Here is a 17,083-nt window from a genome sequence, read left to right on the forward strand (position 1 = left end):
TTAAATATGCAATTCCAAACAGTGCATTCTGAATCAAGAATGTATTAAAATACACTGCTGGCATTTATCCAGATTAAGAATAGCCCTTTACCCCCTCCCTCCTGACAGATTTGCTCAGGAGTACAGTCTCTTCCCAGTACACAACGTTAGTGCCGCTGCTGCTGGCTGTAACCACAGGATTCAACACCAAGTCACACTACTAACACCTTAAGGGGGCAAAGGTATCCTCAGGATTCTTTCAGTTTCCCTCCCCGATGGCTTGCTGAACTCCACGTCACCCAGTTCTGGCATAGCATCAACGGCCCAACTGTATGACAGTGTTAATCAGATGCAAAGAAAACTCCAAACTCATTCTCATAAGTCAATGACCTACATATCAATTGCTTATTCGCCATGTCAGTAGCAAACACCGTGCTATATTTAAACACAGAGCACAGATCTATCTTTCTCCTAAAACGCTTAGAGAGACAGATAAGCCTTATACTCCAGCCTTCCTCTTCTCAACTTAAAGAAAGCAAACCTCGTCAACACCAAGTGTTTGGGAAACTGAAAAAAGCAGGGTAGTCTACTTCTCCATCGTTTTAATAAGGAGGTACTAAGTGTCATTTTTGTAAAAAGTAAACGAGTCACATCCCCATGGAACTTAAGCCAAGTGAAGCCTGGCGCTGACTCCTTCGCACCTGGCAAATAGTAAGTGCTCAGGAAAAAAAAGAGACCAAATGACTTTGAGCCAGTGAAGCACTGAAAAGAAGCGTGTCGCAAACCGAGTGTCCAAAGTCGGCTGCGAGCGGTGAGGGTGTGAATGATTCCTCACTGCTGTGCCTTGGTACTAGGAGGGACTGACATCGGGATCATCTTGGAGCCAGCCGGTGAAGATGACAGCAAAAGGCACAGGGGGCTCTTGAGATCTGCTCCAAGAAAGGGAGAAAGTGCCAATTTCTTAGTATTTCACCCAATCTAATGGAGTATGGGCAAGTCAGCCCCCTTCCTCCAACTGACGCTTGAGGGTGATCCTAAGAACACCTTAGAAGTATCAGGGCAGAGTGTTGGAGAAACCAAACAGAAGCACACCCCGACCCAGCCCGGAACCAAAGCAGGCACCTTCTACCTGGGAAGGGAGAGCTGCACTTGGGGCGGGGCAGGGGAGGGGAGGGAGAGCTGGGCCCCTGCTCCGCATGACCAGAGGAGAACCATTCAAACAGACTGCAGTGCAGCAGGGGTCTGGGACAGGGCTGGGTGGGATACACCTCACTTCACAACAGAACACAGTTAGGAAACCCCGGCTGCTGCTGCTTTCCCGCCTCGTCCAACTGTGTGACTTTGGGTAGTCACTTAGCCTCCTGGAAACTAGCTTCTCATGAGCATGCAGAAGGAATACCACGATTCTCTAACTCAAGTTCTAATTCCACTTAAAATCAAGCAGTCAGGAAACAACAACCAAACCCAATTCTCAAAAGTCACTGGGGCTTGAAAGAGATCAAGACTGTGAAAAAAGGAGTTATTAAGTGGACTTCTCCCTTTCTTTGGGTTCAGGCAAATTCCCTTCCCTGGGTGGCAAACTCCACAACCAGGGTGTGGATGGGAAGGGCCAGAAAACACCACCCTTGAGGCCAGACCCCATGGACTGATCTGTGGCACAGCTGAGCATACAGACAGTGAAGGCAGAAAGCCACAGGTGAACTGAAACACACGGCAGAGCCTGGCCCATGGATCAGTAAGGCGATCGCTCATTCCTTCGCTGTGAATGCCTGGTATGCTCCCATCTCCCCCCTGCCTCGGCCCCACAGAGGTGATCACCTCCTCTTCCAGGTGCCAACATCCCTTTGTCTGACCCTTGCTGTCAAACTTTTATTCTGATCACCTCCCAGTATATATATATATATATATGCAAACACATCTATCTATATATATATGTACTTATATTTTTCCACATATACACATGAGTACATCCACATCTTCCACATGTACACACATCCAAAAGAGTTCGTGTGGACTTCTGATGGTCAAAGCCAACAGCCCTTCCTCAGCTGCTGTCTGTTGTGCCAGCTGTACCACATGCATGCGCACACACACGTGCACGCTCACACACACATACACACACACCATGCACTCCTTTGTCCATTCTGATACCACACCAACTAAGAGCCAGGTACTATTAGTGTTTAAGTGAGAAAGGCTGGAAGATAAATGAGACAGAACTGTGGTCCTCGAGAAGTTCAAGAAGAAACGGCCAAGTGCTACAGAAGCAGGCGGGAGGAGGGATTGCGACTCTGCCAAAACCCCCATTCAGATGCTCTTGAATCAACTCCTGCCAGTCCCTCCAAGGAGCTCCAGACGCACCCCACCACCTGCTTCTAGACACTTCCTCTCCCTCAAACTCAACTCAGCCACAAACACGGTCACCAATGTCTTCCTCTTAAAGTCCCCGTCACCAACCAAAGACAAACCCAGTCCCTGCCTTGATCACATTTGTGTTACTGGAACCAACCAAGCCTGCCCCTACTTGTGTCCACCTCCATGTCTGCGAAGCCGTCGGGTAGCCCCAGTGCTATCCCTGCACATCAGTGCCTGAGCAGAAAGTAAAACTTCAACCATCTGCTCTGAAATACCTATCAAAAGCCCAGCTCAGCTAAATAATTTTTTAGAAGAGGGAATAGACCTGTACCAATTGACCCAGTCCTAGAGGCATTTTAAATTCCATCCCAAATCAAATAATATGCCTACAAGGGCCCCTCACAGAATGGCCTCCCCTACATTGTCCCTCCACCTTGTGCTTCTGTGACTTTTCCCATGGTTCCTAGCACAAGCAGCAGCTGTGGGAAACCTGTTAACAGCCTATGGCTGGTGGCAGAGCCCTTTACAGCAGTCACTATCCCCTAGACACAGCTCCTGGTAACAAGACATTTCTTTTTATGACCAGCTCAAGGACACCCCTGTCCCTCCCTAAACTCAGAGAGCTGCCCAACTTAAGACATTTCTGTGCACAGCAATTGTCCTAAAATTTGTGACTGCAGTATTTGCATTTTCCATCAACCCTGGCCCTCCCCGAGTCCCATCCCCTCTTACTGCAGCCTATTTTTTTAAGTCTTCAAAGTACTTTCTCGAAAGAGGCAGGATATAAATAAGTAAAATGTAATCCACTCAGGAGGACACTCTAGTAGCCCTGTAAAACATGCCTGTGAGTAATGGCTCCGGAGAGATGTGGGGAAGCTGCCAGCCACTTCCAAGGGCAGTGGGGCCAGCACACCCCAACGCCGGGTGCTTGGACAGCCCAGCTCACAGCGTGGCTGGTCTGGAGGCAGCTGTCTAGAATGCCTATTTAGCAAACTGGAAACACATGTGCTGCCACGTGATCATCGGTAGGCTCCAAAAATCAACTTCTTTTCATCATGAGTGCAAAGGGGGGGGGGGGGGGCACAGATGTTAAAAAGAACCAGGAACCAAAGTCCCCACACCCCTCACTCTTGACATATTTGTGTGGTGCATCACTGGACAGCAAAGAATTTGGAGAGGAGAGGCAGCGGGGGAAGGGACAGGCATGGCTGGGGGAGGGGTGTCAATAATTGTTCTGAATATCCAGGGAAGCTGAGAGAAGCAGGCCCCCTCCTGATAAAGAGGGCATGGCTACGTTTTCTGGAGCAGGGGGACTTCACAGCCAACAGTGCAGAGCCCTGCACCCACCGTGCTAGTGGAGGGACTAAGAGAGAAGAGCCCCACCCACTCTCCTCCCACCCCACTGCACCACCCCCACTGCACCACCCGAGCAGAAAGCCAACATTCTGCTCAGTGTCTAAAAAATAGCTCCAATTTCCATACATGATTGGTGGAAGCATAAAATGTTATAACTGCTTTACAAGACTAAACATACACCTACTCCATGACCCAGCAATTCCATTTCTAGGAATTTACCCAAGAGAAATGAAAACATATGTCCACAAAAAGGCATGCATGAGAACGGTTCGTAGCAGCTTTATTCAGAACAGCCCAAAGCTGGAGACTGCCCAAAGGTCCATCAACAGGTGAATGGGTAAAGAAACCATAGTAGATTCATTCGGTGGAATACTACTCGGAAGTAAAAAGGAACAAGCAGCCAATCTAGGCCAAAACATATTTTTAAACCTCAAAAACATTATGGGGAGTGAAGAAAGTTTTATGCAAAAAGGTACATATGATATAATATGCACACATATATTGCATAAATATGAGTATACATGTGAGGCATAATATGTGTATATGTATATTATACCGTGCAGTCGGCGGGTGGTTGCCTGAGGTGGTCAGGGAGAAGAAGTGGGGACGGGGTCATGAGGAGACTTTCTGGAGGGATGGTACGCTCTGGCAGGGGTCTGGGGTACGCAGGTGTGTGCACTCTTCGGAACTAATGATCACACACTTAAGATCACGCATTCCATTTCGTCTCATGCCCCTTCCCAGCCAATACCCACTCCCACCCCCATGAACACTTCACTTATGCTCTACCTCAAAGAAAAGCAACCCCAAAAGAACCACAAACAAGCCGGCTTTGGGTAATGAGACGCGTGCAGAGGACTTGGGGTGAAGCTGAGGTCTGACACGCAGCCAAGAACTACCGCCAAGTGAAGATGGACTGATGGGGGCGAGCAGAGCTGGCAGCAGGGAGAGGGTGCGTGTGCTCATTGTAGAGTAAGTCCACTCTTCTGACTTTCATAAGAAGAGGTCAAAAACCAAGACAACCTTCTGAAAGATCCTCCAAAACCTCAGTTGGGGAAGCTTTTACTCACATCAATTCACAGAAGGCCTGTCTCTGGAATGTGAATCACAGAAACACCTGCGAGGCCCACGTACCTGGACGCACAGGTAGAATACCCACACCAAAGTCTGCAAACAGTACATGACAATACAACACACTATTCCTGTGAACAAATCCAGGAGGTCCAGGACATGCGCAGGACCATCTGTTAAGGCAGGCTGATATGTCACCAGGACAATGACGTCTGCAACATGCAGATTCCACAGGGCATTGAAGCAGGGGAAAGAACCCCCAAGTATAGCCCACCAGGATTCCTGACCCTCCCTCCCCACGCCTCTTCAGGAGCAGTGCAGCCTTTGGCCACAAAGGTCCATTAGGAAACACACTGATGAATGTCATGCAACTTTAACAGAGCTGCCGTTAAATGTTGTGTCTATAAAAGCGGGACTTCTCAATCTGAAGTTGCATTGCCAGCACAGGTCACACACGGGCTGTGCTTACAAGCCTCTCTCACCACCCAAGAGGCTTTTAAAGTAATAAGTATAGAAAATACACGCAACTTCTCAGTTGAAATATAGCGCGTGGACACTCAAAAAGGTCAGTGCGGCATCCACTACATTTTCTTTTTTTTCTTTTTTTAGTCTTTTTGTGACGAGCCGTACCGCGCTCAGCCAGTGAGCGCACCGGCCATCCTTATAGAGGATCCGAACCCGCGGCAGGAGCACTGCTGCACTCCCAGCGCCACGGGGTCGGCCCATCCACTATATTTTCATTCCCGATACTTCAAGCAGATGGTGGGGAGGCTACAATAAAAGCACATTTAGAGACCCACTGTGCTGTAAGACAAGGGTAACTGTAACCCTTGACAGATCCTGAGAATCACCAAGCATAGCCCCCTCATTTTAGCAGGAGGAGATGAAATGGCTTGCTGTCCAAACTGGAAGAAATTCCCGGGCACTATCTCTATGACTCACTTTATTTTAAACACCTTGTGTATTAGTGTGGGTCCCCCCCAAACAGGAGTCAAGACAAGATCAGCTGTGCAAGAGACCTCTTAGGGAGCCAGAGGGAGATGCAGGAATGACCACAGATGTACGTGTAGTCTGGTCCGTGGAGAGGGCAGGGAAGGAAGGAGGCTGGGTAGGAGGAAGCTCAGCCTGCTGTCCCTGGCTGGGATCAGCTGTGGGAGCACAAACTTGGTGAATATGGTGCAGATTCCCATGTTAAGATTAGGAATGCAGCCACTGGGACCACCAGTCAATTACATTCCCAGAAGTAGCAGACGGGAGAGGAGCACTGTTGTGGCTGCCACACCTCCCAAGGTTGCTGCAACTTTACCACCCAAGCTTCTGAACTTCTCCAAAGTTTGCTAATCAGACCTTCAGGGTAACCTGGTGGAAGCCAAAGCACTTAGGTGGATGTCATTTGGTAGGTGTGATGATCCCCCAAACAAGGGACGGAAGGGAGGGACAAAATCTACCGGATTCAGTGAAAACCATGACATTGAGGCTGCTGAACCGGTGGAAGTGCCACCTCCTAACTGAAGCAGGAGAGTGTGAGATGGGGAGAGATTGGCGGCTGGTTGTGATTGACTACTACCCAAACTCACTGTATTAGTTACGTTAACTCTATCTGCTTTATCTGCTTTAACAAACTCGGAAATGCGTATCAGCTCAACACAATGGAAGCTTATTTCTGTATCACAAAAAGATCAGGCTAGTGTTCCTAAGGGGTGGGCGGCTGCTCCACAGAGTGACTCAGAGACCAGGATTCTCCCCTAGAATCTCTGCATTCTCTGTTGGATTTTCCATGCCCAGTTGACAGTCAAAAGAAGAAAAACTGGGTAAGGCACACTTGTTTCTTAACTGCTTCTGCTGGGAACTGACCTGTATTTCCACCCATGTTCCAGTGGCAGGACCTATTATGGGGCTTCTGGTACATGACTGGGTGGTGGCTGCGCAGCCCCTCCAGCATAAGTCCCCATAAGTAGAGGGAAGCATGGTCTTTGGGGAACATCTGGTCATCTCCACCATACTCACCTTCTATCTCAGCCTCAGAACAGGCTTATTTTGGAAGTAGAACACTTTAGCCCTTTCTAAGCATAAGAATCCTGGATTATCTGACTACTGAACTGAATTGGAAAAGAGATGCCAACAATTCTAGAAATGCATCTATTAAATTCTCCTGTTGCAGGCTGTGCAGTTGGTTAGAGCACAGTGGTGTAACACCAAGGTTAAGGGTTTGGATCCCCACACTGGCCAGCCGCCAAAAATAAATAAATAAAAATAAATCTGGTCACAACTGGACTTTCACTGGCCAATTAAAAAGTTCAGAAGCTGTCCTTTTGTTGGAAAACACCAAATTCTAAAACTTTAAAGTTTGCAAAATGCTTTCATGTCCAGCAAGTCTAAGACACTGTCAAATCTTAGACCTTCATTATTTTATAAAACCAGTAAAAAAGAAAAAAAAAATACTGTTGTCAATTAAACTATGGCATGTGATCAATTTTATGACACAACTTGATTCCAGAGATGTTAAAACGTTGGAAACCAGTGAAATATAGCGCTTTCATTGAATCTTCCAACAACCTTATAAGAAACAGTTGTTACCATTTTGCAGATAAGGACCTGGGGCACTCAAGGGTTAGGTAACTTGCCAGCAGTCACAAACCTGGTAAGGGCAGAGTTGAGGGGGTTGTTTCCAACCAGCCTCTGACTCAGCACCTGGTGCTGGGTCGACACCCCGACAGCTGTCTCTGGGCATAGCCTAAAACTCCAAGACCAAGCCAAGATCTGCTTTTCTCACATTCACACAGATTCTGATTCAAATGCCTGCCAAAGCAAGCACCTTGGATATTTAACATTCTCATAAACTCATTTGAATTAAAAACTCCACTGAAATATGGGTTTTCATCTGCATAACACTTTACCAATGAATTCCACAACGTTCAAGTGAGAACAGATGATGTACTGAAATATCAAAAACAAGAACCCGATTTGGTAAACAGTTGAACACTATTTTCACATCATCCTAATGAATTTAGTCTTCACAAACAGAAATCAAGCAAACATTCTAAAAACCTTAATGGTATGGTGCAAAATGATGCTTAGAATGACACCCAGAAAAACATACTCTTTTTGCCAAGTGACGGATACCACAAGAAGAGAAGAATCAAAACGGAAGATTACGTTCAGAGAGGCTGCTTAGGGCCCAATGTACCTGAACTTGGCCCTGGACATGTTTGCCATATAAAGCTCCTTGACTGCGGGTGAAGCAGTAAATAGAGCTCTGGACCCCACTATCCTGCTCAACTGCACATCCTGACAGCAGGTGTCTGGTGTGTGGAAATACACACACAACAGGTGGGTCAGCATTCTCTAAAGATGACACACAGGCTTCTGGTCAAACTCTGGCCCGCGGCATCCACCTCAGTATGGTCCTCAGCATCGAGCGCAAGTTGCTGGGAAGTGTCTGGATGCTTGGCAATTATCTGGGGATGGTAGGATGTGCAGGCCAAGGAGGGCCAGATGCCTCCAGAGCCCTGCCCACCTGCCCACCTATCTCAATCCCATCATCACTCAGAAAGCGGTACCCAAGTTACAATCTCAGCAAAGAGTTTAACAAAGTAGGAGGAAACTCAAGTGTGCAACGACTAGGCCAGATACTGAAAACCAGGGGACAGGGAATCACATTCACACCCTGGTCAGATACTCCGCAGCCCAGAGAAATAAACGTAGGCAAGGCCACTTTGTCCCACGGGTGTCTGCGTAGTCATTTAACCTGAGCCCTTCATTTTCTCCATCTACAAACAGAGACTTACTTTGGAGGCTGTAATTAGAACACATTTGAACACGACTATGAACCATAAATCACTATAAAAAGATAGGACTGGTCTTTTGAAATGACATTTTTTGCCTTGGAAATAGTAAACCAAAATGAACAAATTCAATTGGAGTAGCTTTTAGAAAGAATCCCCAAACCTTATCACTTCCCTAAAACAGAAGTATAGCCAAGTCTCCTCTACTGTGAGCTCTTTGGGAACAAGGGAGCACCTCACTCCTACTGAGCCCAACGTGTGGGAATCAGCACACGAGCAGCTGAATTCGGAGTGTCTGGCAGGTGCCTCCTGGCCATGGCTCCAAGACTGGAGCAGCTTTTTCTGCACTGGTGACAATGTTTGGTTCCAAAAAGAAAGGCACATGAAGGCATTTAAGGACTTCACAGGTACAGAAACAAGAACTACAGATCAGATATTAAAAGCACACGATCAGAAGAACTCAAAAGCCACGTACTGGAGCACCAGCTATTTTCCCTGTGCGATGCTGAGGGTGCAGCCCCAGAGAGCAGATTTAAACAACCCAAACAAAGCCGTTACCGACAGCCACTCCAAGTAATTCTGTCACCGCTCCCAACTCACAGGTGGGGAGACTGAGGCTCAGAGAGCCCCATGCCCAAGTCCACAGTAGGAAAAGCAGATTCAAACCTAGGCCAAGTCAAGTACACCCAGCAGAAGCCCACCTGTGACCTGTTCAGCAGAGGACAGGGCAGGAGGAAATCAGCAGCTTAGTTATGGGCCACCGGTGGGGAATTCAGGACCCTCTGCTTTCTCCCCCAACTCCCTTCACCTAGGGGGAAGAGGGGCAGTCACACACCAGTTCTAATTCTGAGCTGGGGGCTGATCCAAGTAAACCTAGGCAGAGACCACACTCCTACTGGCCCCATGGACTGCTGGAGTCTCCTTATGAAGGAAGAGAGTCCTGCCAGGCAGAACCGACCAAAGACCACTAAGGCTGGAAACCCTTGCCAGCAAGTCTTCTCCTGCCACCCTGCCACGATGGCCCCAGATGCCCAGCTCGGGAAGGCCAAGAGAACCCAACCAATAATGAAGGCGGAACACCCAGCACCACCCCTGCAGGTACTCAAGGAAGGTTGGCGGCCAACAGCGCCAGAGGAGTGGGGCTAGGGCTTCCTGCAGCCTGAGCCTCCAGCCTTTCCCCCTCCCCCTGCCAACATGGAAACCAAGTCAGGCACAACCCTCCCTGCTCCAGCCCTGCCTGCTGGTCAGCTCCCCCTGCTCCCCAGTATATTAAATCCCCCACTATATTAACCCCTAGGTTCACCCTAACAGCCGATCACCCACGGTCGTATTTGACCTTCAGAATCTCAAATCCTTTCCCATTCATAAACAACAGCTAGACAGAGACACCCCCACCCACTCTGCCCAGCTAGAGGGAGCCTCTTTTTGTCCAGGCATCACTGTTATCATGTGTTTACTCTCCCCTACCTAGGAGCACCCCTGGGGAAACCCGAGTCCTCAAGTCCCCATCTCCCCACATTCCACAAAAGCCCAATAAGCAAGAAAATTCTTGGAAACTCCTCCAGGGCTTGCTCTATCCCCTTCAGCACCCACCCCGCATCCCCTTCCTCCCTCCTCCCCCTACCCCAGCCTTTCTAGGCCAAGGATTCCACCCAAGGGCCCTGAAAAATGTAAAGTCCTGGACTCCTTTGAGACACTGTAGAAAAGTGGATTGTTTTCCTATAAAAATACAGAAATGCCCTCCACACCCCATCCCCCACAACCCAAGTTTCTGGGGCTCACACCCCCACCTAGGCCCAGGCATGGAAACCCAAGAGGCCCATGAACCTGAGTCAAGTCCTCTAGCTTTGTTTCCTAGGCAACAGCTACTTTCTCCTTCCAGACACACATAGACCAAGGCAGGAAGATTCCCCTGCTCCCAGATTTCCTTCTCAAGGGGCAGGAGACTCCAGCTTTCCTTTACCCATAGGTAAGAGCCCTGAGGTAAATGGGACCCCAGCAGCTAGCCCTCCACCCCCAATCCCACAAGCCCCTAGTCCTACAAAGTAATTCCACTTCATCTTCTTAAGGAAATGGCAGCCCTGAAAGACAACCCTCACCTGTTGATGGGAAGCCAGGCCGAAAAGCCGGGCCACACCAGTCTCATGCTCTGCTGTGCTGTGTGGCCCTCGGTTACCTGGTGCTCGTCTCTCACCTGAGCTCTCCCAGGGCAGCCTGGTGCCCCCTCTGCCCTGCTCCCAGCCTGAAGGGCAGGAAGTTCCGGCTTACCTGATTCTCTGGGCCTGTGCCTTCCGGCCCACAGGCAGAAAGGAACAAGTGGCCCCAGCTGAGGGCTGACCAGTGGCTCCCTACCTGTTTGTCCATTAGAATCACCTGGGCACTTTGAAAATTACCGATGGCAGGTCCCACCCTAGACTCAGAATTTCTGAGGGTGGGGTTGGGCTTAGATCTTTTTTCAAAGCTCCCCAGGTGACTCTCAGGTCCAGATGGGCCTGGAGGGACCTAGGTGAATGGCGGGGCAGCTTGGGCAGGAGGCAGCTCCCAAGGGAGGACAAGCTGGAGAGAGGCCCAGGTTAGCCCCTCACAGCTCACAGCCTCCTTCAAGAGGCCCTCCATTACCCCACGGTGTATGGGTGGGATCTGAGGGACCCCTGCACCTCTCCCACTGCTTGGCTCACCCAGTTGGTTTGCTGGCTCACTGCCCTCTGGCTGGGTGATCAGCTCCTTGCAGGAGAGACCAGGTCAGGCTGGTCAGGGAACCACCCCAATGCCCGGCACAGGTCAGCCACATTGTTCTGGCATCCCCCCACAGCTCATTAGCCCTGAGTTGAAGAAAGGTCCACCTCTTTAGTGTGCCCATCAGAAAGGGGCAAGGCACCATGGAGGAAGTGGGTAAGAAAGAAAACGAACTCCACATGGCCCATTCTTGCAGGACTCATGCCCTCAGCACCTTCCAAGCCTCCCTACTTAGGTCTGATTTGCTCCTAAAACAACCCCCTGCAAAGAACACCATTCACTTAATCCTCAGTGTGCACCTACTGCATGCCAGAGGCTAATGAACTTGAACTTGAGAGGCTGTTACAAGACACCATCAAAAACACTGACTACTAATCCCCCCAAAATAGCTTTGCTAGTCGGGGACAGCTAGGGGCAGAGGCGTGAAACACACTCTCCCCAAACGGGAACAGGATGTTTCCCTGATGGCGCTGCCCATGGCCTTGGAAGAGCCAGGAGCAATTTCAAATGGACTCTGGGCAGGCGGCGGGAGGGGGAGCTGCAGTTGGGAGATAGGTCACCAAACTTTTCCCTGCCCAAATCTTGAATACTGACATCACCGCCAGAAAATGAGATGTTTATCAAGGTCTCATGTTCCTGCTTTATTCTTTACCTAAAAATAAGTTTCCCACCTGGGTCTTTGCAGACCTGTGATACCGAAATCACAATTCACTGGGATATTGGAAGCAACCACAATTTCAGAGGAGTTGAAAAAGAAACAGGAGGAAAGGTATAGGAGAAAAAGTTAACAATTTGATCAGAATGGGTTTTGTGTTTTACACAGGACTAGGACAGTGTCCCTTCTCAGCTCAGCAGCTGTGACAAATCCCAGAGCCGCGTCTGAGGAAACCCTGGCCTTGTTTCCCAAGGGGCCTGTGAATCCCTAGTGACTCTGTTGGGCTGGTCCCCACCATCTCGTCCTCCTGTCAAGTTGCAGCCTGGTTCTCTTCAAGGATGGTGACTGATACATACAACATCAAGGGGTCAGACTTTATCTTTTAAATGCACAATGTGCTTGAGCTAAAAACAAAACAAAAAGCCTTTCCAAGATGCTTTCCAAATTCCTGAAACATACTCAGCTGGAAAAATGGAGCCCCATTTCCTCTCATTTTTAATCTAATATTGGCTGTGTTTATAATAAAATAGAATAACTTATTTATTTGCTTACCTTCCTTGGAAAGACAATAAATTGGAAAGGCTTCATAAATCTCACAGGGAATTCCTTTAACAAGGACTGTCAGCAAAAATCTGTAAATAACCTCCTGCCAGCCTCTAGCAATCACCTCTACCACATTCTTGTTCCTTCCTGCTTTTGTACGAATCTTCTAGCAAACAAATCAAATCAAGCACCAAAACAGTTTTATTCTTATCGAGGTGAGACTCAGAAAACATCCGGAGTTCACCAGGGCTGCTGACTCACGTGGCCTCAGAGAAGACTCATTCCAGAGGAGACCCCAAGGACCACACCAGGGATAGCTCTGGAGCCCCAAAACCAGCCACGCTACTCTAACTTAAAACCCAAGTTGGCCATCAGCTTCAAAAATAGAGCCAGGGATGCTCTTAGTAACAACCTCAACACTAACTCCATCTGGAGCAAGTCATCTGCAAAGCCCTGGGCTAGCACCATAGGAAACAAAGTCTAGGGCAGATTGGTGACTGGTCCTCGTGCCTCCTCCCACCAGGGCTAGGCTAGTGTCAACTACAGAGACTCTGCTATTCACGTCGCTCCTTATAATCTCAGTGTAGCTGGAGCTTCCGGTCAAGTTCACTCAATGCTGAACTCTGTGCTTCCAGACCATCCCAGGCAAACCCAGGCTGCGAGTGGCAGGTCCTGTCCCTGTCACACTGACACTTGAGACACAACCGTTTGATGGGGCTGATGAAAATGACCTTCCGGAGCTCAGAAACAGCAGAAGATGGACAGTCTCATACTGACGTTTCAAGGACTATGCTAAAAATAAGTTTAAATAAGAGGCAGAAGGAGGATTGCGGATAATCAGACCTGTGAGACTGGAAAGAGCCCCGCTGTAATCAATTTACATATCAGGAAAGGATAATTACCATAACCAAAGGGAAAAGGTCTATAAGCCAAAAGGTTAAAAAAAAAAAAAAAATCAGACCAGCAAACTACAATCCAAATGTAAAACAAAAATGTGTGTTTTCATCCAGGACCAGCCTTCTGACTTGCCTGCCAGTTTCCAGAGCCTCATAACTTCACCCTGTAACCTTGATTCTTGGGTGGGAGATGCACCACTTAAGAAATCCAAACTTACTTTTGCACATCCATCGCCTTCACTCAGTGAGCCGTGCAAAGGAACCAGCTTTTGATTTAAGTGCCACTGAGGTTCCCATACAGCAGCTGCCACCAAAGAGCTGTGTGTCCCTGGGCAAGTTACTGAGCTTCCCCGAGCCTCTTTTGTTTTAGAGCCTCTAGTCTGTGAGAGGTGCAGGAGCTGTTACTATAACGGACCCACCAAACACACTTCCATCTTCTCCCTTACTTGGCACATTCCTGGTACTCAGTAAATAGTAGCTATTAATTTTATCCCATCAGATTAATATATTCCTAATATTTTGGAGGGTGTGTGTGGCTGGCCAGTACATGGATCTGAACCCGTGACCTTGGTGTTATAAGGCTGCTCTCTAACCAACCGAGATAACTGGCATGCCCAATTTCTAATATTCTTAAATGAAGGCAGAGAGGCCTTTCTTAAATGGCTCCCTTTCAAACTGTGATTTAATAATGTACACAGTGAAAGAATGTATTCTTTGTTTTCTCTGCTGCAGACACTTTGGGAGCTCTCAGCCTAGGCCAGCTGAACCTGGGTACCCACTAGCCAGCTACTCACCTCACCTAAACAAGTACAGCTGGGTGGCCTTCAACTCATTCCCTCCAAGAAGTAAGCTGCAATTTTAGGATCCACCCAAGGAAAGTAACTTCCCTACTCAAAGTGTGAAGACAAGGGTGGGGCCCAAGAAAGGTATTGGGAAGGCGTCCTGTGTCCAGATACCACCAGGCCCTGTGGTTGCCTCCAGCTGCAGCCCTACTGTGGTCACAGCTGCGCATCACAGAGCACAGGTGGCCATGGACCGCATGCAAAGGTCCACAAGTTGCTCTTATTTTGGGGGACAGCAGTATTTAATATGCTCAGTGATGCCCTTCATGACTGTAAAGCACCTTTCTCCCTTATGTTTTTATTTTTAAACAGCTTTATGAAGGTAAAATTGATATACAAAAAACTGTACATAGTTAATATATACAACTTGATGAGTTTGGACATATGCATACACTCATGAAACCATCACCACAATCAAGGTCATAAACATATCCATCACCTCTGAAAGTTTCCATGTGCTTTCCCTTATGTTTAAATCAAATCCTGCATTCATTTTTCTCCCTGTAATAAATTCCAGCATTTGGCAACTTTTTTTGCTGGCCAAGGACAGCAGAAGGAATTGCCATCGCGATAGCAGTGGTGGCAATGGCCGAGCCTAGACCCTCGGCTGTGGAAATGCTCACCCAAAGTGAGAACTGCCAGAAAGCAGACAGTGGCCACACACATCTGCAACTTCTGCTCAGAGTCACTCACCACTCCCAACAGCCCTCGCCTGCAGCCCCTGGAGGCTTTAGGACATGCTGGGCTGCCACCTTTCAGCTCCTAACCCCGGGACGGGTCTCCTTATACTGGAAGTTCCCCCAAATCCCATAAGCTTATGTCCATGTTGCCACCACACTGTGTCTGCATGGTGGCTCAAAGACGACTGCCCCAAAGAAGCCAAGGAAGCTGAGACATTCATCTCAGTCACATTCAGTCTGAGCTCACCGACATCAGACATTCCTCATATGGCAAACGCACGAGACGCACAAGACACACAAGACGCCCTGGGCTGGAGGCAACTGGATTAGTATCACCTGCCCTAAATGCCGAACACGACAGGGGAGGGGAAACATCATGAGCACTGGAAGGACATTCTGGCAACAACTGGAAAATTAATAAGTGCAGCAATCCCCAGTTAACAACTTAAAAAACTCCCAGATTCATGTCATGAAGTTTCCCCCCAACTGAAGGAAGGTAAGAGGATTAAAAGCTGTGAAGACAGTGAGTTAAGTCAGGGCAGCCATGTCCCATCCCTGAGTGCAGCAGGAAGGACTTGACCCGCACACCTCTGTGCAGGCACCTCCTCCTGCGACGGGGAACCCTGAGCCTGTGTTACACACAAGGAACCGGCAGGGTGCGGAGGAGCCCAGGCCGCCGCCCCCGGGGGTGGCCACTTACCCACAGTGTTCATGGCTGCCCTGGCCTCGGGCACAGCCGACCTTCCCACCAGAAAGCACTCCAGTTCCTCCGGGCTTTCCACAAACCACCCTCCTTGACCACAAGAAGGCAGCTGGCCTGGTTGGCCTCTACCTTCAGGAACACAAACGGGGAACTGAGGGACGCCCAACTGCCTGCCCCGGGTCACATAGGAGTCACAAGAACACGGAACAGCAAGCAGGAGAGAATGCCACAGCACACAGTAAGAACACCGCCTGGCTCCCTCTAAAGCCACTTCCCCCATGGAGAGAGGAGGAAGCAGCCAGCGGCCGGGTGGTCACTCGCAGTCCCTCTGGACCTGGAGCCAGCGACTGTGTTGGACAGAAGAGGCACCTGTTCCCGGGCACTGTCCAAGAGGGGCTGGCGGGACACCGTGTGGAGACACAGCGAGCAGATGTTGTGTGTGCGTCCCCAGGGAGCCCAGGGAGAATGGCCTTAGATGCACCAAGGCCTGCAAGGAGGGGCCCAGAACTGCCCACTCTCAGGGTGAGGGGGTCTGGTGGCCTATGGGGTGGACAAGACTCGGGCTGCAGTGACTGGCTTTGGATCCGACCTGGCCAGCATGAGCATCCCTGGGATGGCCCGGAGCGGGGGTCACTCAGGCAAGTCCATTGCTGTGAGCAGAGCACTGTCGTGGGCCATGCATAATCCTTGGACGTGACAAATGTCCCAGAAATTCCTGGATCCTCCCACGAACACCTACTGACCTCTACAAACTTCCTAGGCTGGCTTTTCTACCATCACGAAGGAACGATGTGATCAGTGGTGGTCAGGGGCTGGGAGTGGCCGTGGGAGGTGGCATAACTGTAATGGGGTACACAGGAGTTTTCTTTGGCAATGGAATTAATCTGCAACCACAAGGTGCTATACCTGGCTTGTCAAAACTTGCAAAACCGCACACTAAAAGAGTGACTTTTGCTATATATATATATGTCTATATTAAATTTTAAAAGGCTGATCCCCCTCAAAAAAGAACACAAGTCAATGACTTTCCCTATGCAGGAAACGAAAATCCCACCGCAGAGCCACAGTGGCATTTCCAAAGAGAGGGCAGCCTGAGCCCTGCACACACCTACCCGGCCAGGCCTCCAAAAAACTAGCAACAACATACCCAGAGGAGAGCTCTGGGACACCAGGAAGGAGTCTGTTAAACACACATTCGCAGAGCCTCCATGGAACACTTGCACTTCAAACAATTTTGTCAGGGAAAACCATTTAGTTACCTCAGGTAGTTTAGTGGCCAGAAAATGAGAAATGAACTCCGCTCAAGTCCCTTTACATAACTGCCCTCACCTTGCCATCCATCACCTTTAACCTCATCACACCCCCTCAGCCTAACTGCAAACCCAGTGTCATAAGTGAGGGCGGAAACAGGCTCCCCTGGCCCTTCTCGGCTCCCTGCAGGGACAGCCCTGGTGGGACAAGGTCTACACTTCTGTGTGGCAG

At 49.2% G+C, this 17,083-nt stretch overlaps 1 protein-coding gene across 5 annotated transcripts in view; it reads right to left on the minus strand.

Moving 5' to 3' along the window:
• Positions 1–17,083, minus strand: part of CTBP2 (C-terminal binding protein 2) — a 161,263-nt gene that overhangs the window by 125,159 nt on the left and 19,021 nt on the right. Inside the window, exon 1 of one of the 5 annotated variants that reach the window (XM_063103382.1) lies at positions 15,599–15,653. The exons of the other annotated variants lie outside the window; for them this stretch is intronic. The gene's annotated coding sequence lies outside the window, so the exon portion shown is untranslated. Of the gene's footprint in view, positions 1–15,598; positions 15,654–17,083 lie in introns of those variants that run through there. 5 annotated transcript variants of the gene reach the window in all.

Source organism: Cynocephalus volans, chromosome 7 (assembly GCF_027409185.1).
Source record: "Cynocephalus volans isolate mCynVol1 chromosome 7, mCynVol1.pri, whole genome shotgun sequence".
Taxonomy (NCBI): Eukaryota; Metazoa; Chordata; class Mammalia; order Dermoptera; family Cynocephalidae; genus Cynocephalus; species Cynocephalus volans.